The following is a 10,413-nucleotide window of genomic DNA, read 5'->3' as shown; positions in this document are numbered from 1 at the left end:
TTATTACGTTTGTATCCCACATTTTCCCACTTATTTGCAAGCTCAATGTGGCTTACATAATACCGTAAAGGCGTTCGCCAAGTCCGGTAGATAACAAATACAAGGTGATGTGGTCGAATAAGGTTCATGAGTTTCTGACACAGTGGGGATAGAAGAGAGGAAGGGTTGTGTGGATAATTTTGTGGACCAGGGTGCAGATTCCATGGTAAAACCTCTCATTGAGTATTGGTGTTCAATTCTGGTTGCTTTATCTAAAAAAAAAAAAAAAAAGATGTACCGGAATTAGAATAGGTTCAAAGAAGAGTGATCAAAATGATAAAGGGGATGGAACTCCTCCCATATGAGAAAAGGCTAAAGAGTTTAGGGCTCTTTAGCTTGGAAAGCAACGGCTGAAGGGGAATATCATTGAAGTCTGTAAAAAGCCTGAGTGGTGTAGAATCTTTTTTTTTTTTTTTTCCACGCTTTCAAAAAGTACAAAGACTAGGTGACACTTGATGAAATTACATGGAAATACTTTTAAAACAAATCGGAGGCAATATTTTTTCACTCAAAGAATAGTTAAGCTCTGGTTCTCGCTGCCAGAGGATGTGGTAACTGTGGTTAGCGTATTGGGCTTAAAACTTAATAGTCTCTGAGATGGACATGGGGGAAGCCACTGCTTGTCTCAGGATTGGTATTATGGAATGTTATTACTAATTGGGTTTCTGCCAGGTATTTGTAACCTGGATTGGCCACTGTTGGAAGCAGGATACTGGGCTAGATGGAAACATTGGTCTGACTGAGTATGGCTATTCTTATGTTCTTAGGATTATGAACTGTCTGCCTGTGTTTCAGAAATCAGCAGAGTCTACGTTAATGTCCAGAACATAAAAGGTTGCATAATATATCTGGACATTTTTCTCAGTTCACAACCTGTATCTGCAGTTGTCTAGTTCCCCACCCCCACCCCTCCCTATGTCAGTGAGCCTGCAACTAGCAGCAGCCACTATAGGTACGATAAAGGCAAGGGGGAGGGAAGGCAGTTCTAGTCACAGGAATGGAGGTGGTGATCTGGAGTAAGTTTCTCTGCTGTAGAAGTTATTAATAGAAATCAAACAAAATAAAACATGGAAAAGAAAATAAGATGATACCTTTTTTATTGGACATAACTTAATACATTTCTTGATTAGCTTTCGAAGGTTGCCCTTCTTTGTCAGATCGGAAATAAGCAAATGTGTTAGCAAATAGTGTATATATAAGAGAAACATCAAAGCATTACTTTGACAGTCTGACAGAGTGGGAGGGTGGGGGTATGCATGGGGACATCAAAGCATTTCATTGATATTCTAACAGAATGGGTGTTGGTAGGTGAGAGGAGGGTAATAAACAGAGAAATAAACGAGAAATACAGCTTTATGGTTTATAATGGGTTAGAAAACCCAGATCCTTATTAAGTCCTGTTTGTTGGGTGTCAAAATATTCAATCATTCTTATTTCGAAGGTCTTACGTTCCTGTATTGTTTTAAAATTACCTTTCAGTATTCTTACTGGTGCAGTGTTCTGGTCTTGTGAAGTGTTGGCCCACTTGACTGGGCTTGACTGGCACTGGCTATTTTCATGTGATGTCTGTGCAGATTGAATCTTGTCTTAAGCATCTGGCCTGTTTCTCCAATATAGCATCCTTCGTTACATTTTTTACACTGAATGATATATACGGCTACCACACCTCTCTGCTGTAGAAGTTTATGCACGTGGGGGTGGGGTGCAGAAGTAAAATGAACCACCTCCAGAAAATGTCCGATTACTCACACAAACACACACGCATGCATACAGAGCATGGCTCGAGGAATTCTTTCCAACCCCTCTGCATGTAAATATAGATATAGATAGATATATTTACATGCAGAGGTGTTGGAAAGAATTCCTCAAGCCATGCTCTGCTTTACTGATCTGTAAAAGTAAGTGTTATAGGTGAATCTGTGCACATGAATCACCAGTGCCTTTAGTTAATTCTTACCCAGTTCATCTGATGGACCTTAGGCCTGTGTCTACTTTCTGGTTTAGACTTTTTTGCTCTTCGGTGTTGCTGACCTATGAGAAGGCTTAGTCTTGCTCTTTACGAATATGGTGCCAGCTGGCCCCTGCTGCTTGGTTTACTTTCTTTACTCAGGGACGTATCTTCTTACAATCTGAGGTTCTTGTAGCACCTCCAGTAACTTTTCCATGACACTTGTTCATTACTTTCCACAGGAAGACATTTATGGAGCAGGCACACATTGAAGAACACCCCCCCCCCCCCCACCCATTGCTTGTATCAAAATAGTTGTAATGAAATGTTCACTATATACCCATTCCTTTCAGTAGACATTGAGAAGTCAGGCCCCCACAATTACACCATAGTTAAATATAGAAACGCACATAGTACCTAAGGTTACATTGAACTGCTAGTCTCCTTCTATCTGTGCTCATAGAGAAAGGGTAGCCTCCCTTTAGAAATTAAGGGGCCCTTTTTACTCATGCTGATTGAGGTCCAGATGTATTCTTTCTTCTTTCTGCCGCTGGTTGGACTGGTGAAGGAGGCTCTTGTATCTGCAGAGGGTAGCTGGAAGTTGATCCTCGTGTTGGCAGAGGTCTTCTATTTGCAGGGTGGATGGGAGGTGGAACATGGAAAAGTCAGGTCTGCTGTGGAGATGGGAGTTCAGTGATAGTGATATATAAACTCATTCAGAGGTCCTTTTACAGAACGGTGGTAAGCCCAACATGGGCTTACCGCTTGCTCTTCCAGGACGACTGCCAGCCCAGTGTGGCTGCCGGCAGTAGTCCTGCCCTGAGCGTGCACCATTTCCGGGGGAAAAAGAAAATCCCTGGAAATGACACGCGGCGGTAACCTGACGGCAATCGGGCATCGCAAGGTTAGCGCAGGAGCCCATATTGGTAAGGGCTTCCCGCCGCATGGCCATGCGGCGAGATCTCTCACCGTGTGGCCATTTGGTTTTGTTTTTTTTGGCTTTTACCAGCTGCGGAATAAACAGGCCCTGGTGTGTGGGAACAGCAGCCATTGCCAGCTTAGTAAAAGGACTCCTGAGTGTGATTTCAGAGAGATGTCCTCTGGGCACCAAGATTCCATTATAGAATACTTGTAAAAAAAGGCCCGTTTCTGCCACAAATGAGGTTTTCCTCGGAGTGTGTATGTTTGAGAGAGAGTGTGTGTGAGAGTGACTGTGTGAGAGAGAGAGTGAATGTGCAAGTGTGTGTGTGTGATAGAGTACTCTGAGAGTGGGTGCGAGTGTGTCTGTGAGAGAGAGAGTGTGTGTGAGAATGAGAGTGTGTGCAAGTGCGTATGTGAGAGTGTGAGAGAGAGAGAGAGAGAGAGAGTGTGTTTCACACAGATACAGTGTGTGCGAGAGAGTGTGTGAGACACAGACTCTCTGTGAGACTGAGTGTATGAGACCAAGAGAGTATGTGAGTGACTGTGACACATAGAGAGTGAATGTGATACAGTGTGAGACATAGAGTGTGTGTGAGAGAGAAAGACATTGACTGTGAGAGAGAGAGAGTGTGTGTGACAGAGATATCTCCCCCCCTCCTCTCTGGTGTCAGGCCCCCCCCCTCTCTAATGTCTGAGTGTTACTGTGCAGGATGCTAAGCTCTGGCTGTGCTTCAAGGAACTGACCAATCCTATTTAATAGAATGCACCTCCAACATTCTGAAGCCGAGAAACCTCGTGTGGTTGGTCACTTCTGCTTGTGACGAACCCGGAAGTACGTGATGTCAATTCAGGAGATGGATACAGAGAGCAGGAATGCCTCAGCCATGCAGTCAGTTTCAGAACGTTGGAGGTGCGTTTTATTATACAGGACTAGTGTAAAATAGTTAATTTTTTAAAATTTATTTATTGAATTTTATAGTCCATCTTATTGACTACGCCCAGAATGGGTTACCTAATTTATATTCACAATAAAGCACAATACACACATACAGATAATCAATTCAATCTGCCAACTTAACAAATAGAACAGTCTATCAGTTCCATTTAAACAAATGGGTTTTTACAGATTTATGGAAACTTGGGAAATTATTAATAGATCTCGATCTCACAGCAAGAGGTAGCTTATTCCATAGCCAAACCAATGAATATGAGAGAGCTCTTAAATGAGCACATTCCAGCTGGAAAAACCTTGCAGAGGGCAAAAGAAAGCATCTCTCACAGTGAGAACGTACTAGCAACTGATTCAGTGTATAAATTGGTGGCTTCTTAGAAACATAAATTGGAACCATACCATGAAAAACCTTAAAAGCTAACACCAACATCTTAAAAATTCACCATTTACTGATAGGAAGCCAATGCATTGATAGAAGAGAAGGTGAAACATGATCCCATAATGCCAGATTTTTCAAGAGCCAAATTGCCGAATTCTGAACCCGCTGAAGCCTCTTCAAACTTATTAGGCAACCCCACAAACAGCGCATTGAAATAGTCTATTCATGAGATTACATAAGCATACAACAACTGGGCAAAATCAGACTCAAAGAAATAACCTTGAATCTTATGCAATTGGCGCAAATACCCAGTGTACCTGAATGTAACTCACCTTGAGCTACTACTGACAAAAGGTGAACAAAATCTAAATAAATAATAAAAAGAAGAGCGAGCCAGTTGAGAAACATGGTTATCAAAAGTTAGCCTATATTTAGGTATGCCCACTTATGCCATGTCAATAGCGGGTACCAATGTGCGTGCCTGCATGCAACACTTTAGTGCATACCTTACATTATTCTATAAACTACACGTGTAAATGTTGGTCCCGCCCATGCTCCTCCCCTCTGAACATCTATTTGCATTTATGCACCAAGAGGTCCTTTTACAAAGGCGCACTAAAAAATGGCTTGCGGTAGTGTAGGTGTAGGTTTTGGGCACATGCAGATCCATTTTTTAGAACGCCTATAAAAAAAGGCCAAATGGATGTGAGGCAAAATGAAAATTGCCACGCGTCTATTTTGGGTCAGAGACCTTACCGCCAACCATTGACCTAGCAGTAAGCGGGTGGTAATGGCCTATGCGCGCCCAAAAGTAAAAAATATTTTTCAGAAGCGTGCCAATAATGAAACTACTGCAAGAGCCACGCGGTAATTGGATGGTAAACTCCATTTTGGCGCACGTTGGGCAGGTGTAGACGCTTACGTGGCTTAGTAAAAGGGCCCCTAAGCAACTTGCACATATCCTTTATAGATTAGCACTAGAGAATGACACAGGGACAAAGTTTGTCCCCAAACCCGCCCCATCCCCGCAGGCCCTGTCTCCATCCCCACCCCGTCCCTGCAGGTTTTGTCCCTGCCCCGTGGGCTCTGTCCTCATCTGCAGAAGCCTTGAACACTTATGATTTCATATTTAAATCTTTTCATTAAAGTATAAAAAGGAACAATATACTGTGCAACTGTTGTGTGTAAATTACAAATAGAAAACAATAATAACAATGAGCAGCTATAATAACCCTTCTTCCCACCATCACCCTCTACCCTTCGAACCCCAACAATAGCTGACTTCTACTACCCCAAGAAATCCTAATCCACCCTGTTAAAATGTCCAGGGGTACAAAATACAACCCGTTCTATATACCCTAGAGGGTAAAAATATGCCCTATGAAGCACTGCTATGTTTTTTTAATCTGTGGATGAATAAGAAATCATCAACAATCTCAGGATTCAATCTAGCTCTCCTGTCTTCCACAGTCCTTCCTGGAATAGAAGTTGTCTTCTTAGAAGATGTGCTGGTAGCAGGATGTACAGGATCCCCCATGCAAATTTTGCTAGTTGTGGCCAATATGTTTGCTTGTTTTTCCAAAAAATCAAAATATCTTTGTAGGCATCACTTAAATATAAATAACAATCCAGTTCATTAACAGGCTTCAAAGTAGAAAATGACACAGGGATAAAGTTTGTCCCTGGCCCTGTGGGCTCTGTTCCCATTCCTGCCCTGGCCCCGTGGGATCTGTCCCCACTCCATCCCCGCAGTTACTGCGATTCCCTGTCCCCATGTCATTCTCTAATTAGCACTGAGCACTCATCTATCACTTTGGGCCACTGTTTCCTTCTCCTCCTGTTGCGGCACACCAACATCCTCCATGCCTTCCTGAAAAAAAAAAAAAAAAAAAAAGATTTGAGATGTTAGTAGGGGGAAAATGCATGAACAAACCACATTTACCACCCACCCGTGGCCTCCTCTCTTCCCATCCCCTTGGCAATTATATCCAGCATTTCTCTCTTTGCCCCTCTCTGCCCCTCACCATCCTGCGTATCTCTCCTTGCCCCTCTCTCCACTTCTCCATCCTGCATATCTCTTCCACCCCCCCCCCCAATCTGACACTTCTCCATTCTCCCATTCCTCCCTTCTGACGGGAGACCACCCCACCATGAAAACTTTTGGCAGCCCACAGAAAAGACTGTACAGTCGCCTCTCTCCCTCCTGCCCCTCAATCAATGCGAAAAATGAAAACATCTCACACTCACCAATGAAAATGTGAAAGCACGAAAAAAAAAAATTCTGGATGCAAGCAACGTGGCACAACACACGGCAACCGTCGGCAGAGCGGTTAAAACATTGCACACGGACCAGGGCCTTTAAGGTTCTGCTTACTCTTGACGTCTATTTCACATGCCTAAGACAGGGTCCAAGAAAGCAAAGGGCAGATGGTCTGCAAACTCCAAGATGGAAAATCAACAAAGCAGATCGTGATGAAAAAATGTAATTTATTAATAGACTAGCCGTTGAGCCCGTTAAAATGGGCTAGTATGGGGTTTTTCCAAGGCCCCCTCCCCTCGCCGCTGCAGGCCCCCCCCCCGGAGTCGCCGCCGCTGCCACCACCCCTCCACCCGGCCTGGGCCCTCTCTTCGCTATTGAACTTACGTTGCTGAAACACAGCACGCAGATCAGAGCTCCTGTCAGCCTTCCTTCTCTGCCTGTGTCCCGCCCTTGTGTGACGTAACGTCGGCGAGGGCGGAACACAGGCAGGGAAGGAAGGCCGACGGGAGCTCAGCTGATCTGCTTGCTGCGTGTTGGCGATGTAAGTTCAATACCGAAGAGAGTGCTCGGGCCGGGTAGAGGGGGGCGTGGGCGGTGGTGACGACTCCGGGTGGGGGGAGCGGTAGCGGCGACCTCGGCGGGGGGGGGGGGCGAGCGGTAGCGATGTCGGCGGTTCCCTCCCTCCCCTTCGCGCAGTTTCCCTCTCTGTCCCACCCCCATCATCACATATTGACGCGGGGGCGGAACAGAGTGGGAAGTCTCTACTGCGCATTTGCGGGTGAGTACGGTCACTCGCCATTTATATGTTTGATATATTAAAAATTACATTTTTGCACCACGATCTGCTTTGTTGATTTTCCGACATGCCTAAGACATACATCTGTGATGCGATCTTTTTAGACATGCATGCAACAGCTGCAGCGCTTGCCATGTGCTTAGCGAATGACTTTTGTGCACATGTGTTTGCAATCCCACTACCGTGGATTTCAACAGGTTAGAGGGACTTTCATGCATCAAACTTTGGATTACCGCGTGGCTCATTTGCATGCAATTTTTTTGAGCATCGGTTGTTTTTTTTTTTAAATCGGTAACTTCTAACAAGGACATTTACGTTTTCGGTTCTTTAACGTTTCTTTCATGCATCCTCCCCTTACTCTCACAAGTGTACAATTACCCACATAAGTGCAAGTAGTCTAGAACAAGTAAACACCATTAAACATTTAAACAAGTAAATAGTAATTAAGTTGGGGGTATATATATAGTGGATTTATGTCGACTCTGTTTTTATTGAAAATCACGAACCGCTTACAAATTGAGACAGTGTCGCACAAGGTTTGTTGAAGAATAGAAACCCAAGGAAGCAGTTATACATTTTGGGCTATGCTAACTGTATAACTTCTGTTCGAATGTTGATGGATGATTTTAGAAAGCCACTTTCTGAGAAGGAAAGTAGGTTGAAGATATCAACGGCACCCAGAGGGTCATGACATTCTTCATCTCTTACTGTGCTATGTTTCAGCCTCCAGCGATTTCCTCCCCACCTTTCCTTTAGGTCCCACCTAATTTATACCTCTCAGGTTCAGGCAGGGTTGAATGGGAAAGAACAGCCTGTGAGCTCATCTGGAAACAATGAACAGGGAAAGAAACTGCACTGAATGATTCTGAGCTAAACCTAAGGAAGGAAGTCGCAGTGCTTGTAAGGAAGAACATGCAGCAGAAGCTAATAGACATGGGTAAATAAGGCTGAAATAGGAAGCTTCAGACAGCATGAAGAGGAATCAGAGACAGGAGGGAAGGAAACTGCTGAACCAAAAAGATAGGGTCAAGGGGGCTGTGCTTTCCACAAGAGCAAATTAGGAGAGAAATTATAACACACCTGTCCTATATAATAAAACGCACCTCCAACATTCTGAAGCTGACTGCATGGCTGAGGCATTCCTGCTCTCTGTATCCATCTCCTGAATTGACATCACGTACTTCCGGGTTCGTCACAAGCAGAAGTGACCAACCACACGATCGGCTTCAGAATGTTGGAGGTGCATTCTATTAAATAGGATTGGTCAGTTCTGAAGCACAGCCAGAGCTCAGCGTCCTGCACAGTAACGCTCAAGACACCAGATGGGGGGGGGGGGGGGGGGGGCTGACACCAGAGAGGGGAGGGAGGTATCTCTGTCACACACACTCTCTCTCTCTCTCACAGTCAATGTCTTTCTCTCTCTCACTCTCACACACTGTCTCTCACACACTCTGTGTCTCACACTGTATCACATTCACTCTCTATGTGTCACACAGTCACTCACACACTCTCTTGGTCTCATACACTCAGTCTCACAGAGAGTCTGTGTCTCACACACACTCTCTCGCACACACTGTATCTGTGTGAAACACACTCTCTCTCTCTCTCACACTGTGTCTCACATACGCACTTGCACACACTCTCATTCTCACACACACACTCTCTCACAGACACACTCGCACCCAGATTCACTCTCTCTCTCCCCCACACACACACTCGCACATTCACTCTCTCTCTCACACACAGTCACTCTCACACACACTCTCTCAAACATACACACTCCGAGGAAAACCTTGCTAGCGCCCGTTTCATTTGTGTCAAAAACGGGCCTTTTACAAAGGAGAGAACACCAGAAAGTGAAGAGGAAAATGCAGAATGGGAAACAACAAGAGATGACTCTGATAATGGTGATGTTAACTATGATTCTGTCCCTGAGTTGTCACTGGAAATGAAGCGTCAAAAGATCCAGAGAGAGCTCATGAAGCTAGAACAAGAGAACATGGAGATGAGAGTGGAAATAGTCATCAAAAAGGAGATTTCTCCTGAAGTGGTTGGATCGAAGATGTCGCCCTCACTGCGAAAATCCAGTAAATCTTCTAAACGCAAATCAAGTCCCAAAGTAACCTCCTCCTCGAGCAGTGTCTTCCCCTTTGCAGGAGCAGCAGAGGCCGTGGTTGTCACCTGCACTGCTTGTCTCAGGCATCTGCCACTTCCTTCTGGGCTTTACTGTCCTTTTCGCCTGCCTTTATGAGTCTCAGGGAGTCAAGACCCGATTTTTGGTCTCTTCCTTACTTCCTCTTCTTTTTTGCTTTGTTTTCCCTGCCTATTTATTTATTTGGTTTAAAATTGTATTTATATTCCCTTCCCTTCCTTTCTTTCTCTGTTCCTTCTACCCTCTCAATTCTCATTGCAATTATTTTATTAGCTCATTGCAAGCCGCTTTGAGGCTGCAAAACTGCGGCAAAAGGCGGGGTATAAATGATCTAAATAAATAAATAAAATAAAATGGCATCCCGACATAAGAGCCCTGACAAATTTTAGCCCCCAACAAAACAGCCTTGTAACAAAATAGCCCTTGACAAATCAGCCCCTAACAAAATAGCCCTTGACAAAATAGCCCCTAGAAGAAAATAACACTTCACAAAGATGATAAACTACAAGTGAAATCTTCACTGATAAAGGCTTCTACCAGCATTGCATTGTATAAAGCATATATAAATAAACACAATTCTATAGCTACCAGCTGGTATTCATGATCTGTTTTGCTGTCTAAGGAAACTATTCTTCCATCAACATACTAACTAAAAACAATATTGTTATTTTCATAGTCTTACCAATCTTATTCTGTTTGGCAAGGTAAAATTATTAGGAAAAAAAATGCAGTGCCGTATTCTGAGCAGCCTGATCGGGCCCTTTGTCAGGGGGCTAATTTGTCAAGGGAAGGCCATTTTGACAGTGGCTGTTATGCCGGGGGCTATTATGTCAGGAGCTTTTTTGTCGGGGCTATTTTGACCAGGTACCATGTAATATGTAAACCACTTTGGCTGTACCACAGAAAGGTAGTATATTAAGAATCCAATAAATATATTTTTGTTACATTTGTGCCCCGCACTTTCCC

The sequence above is a fragment of the Microcaecilia unicolor genome, chromosome 8 (assembly GCF_901765095.1).
Source record: "Microcaecilia unicolor chromosome 8, aMicUni1.1, whole genome shotgun sequence".
Classification (NCBI taxonomy): Eukaryota; Metazoa; Chordata; class Amphibia; order Gymnophiona; family Siphonopidae; genus Microcaecilia; species Microcaecilia unicolor.
This window is presented reverse-complemented; position numbering follows the sequence as displayed.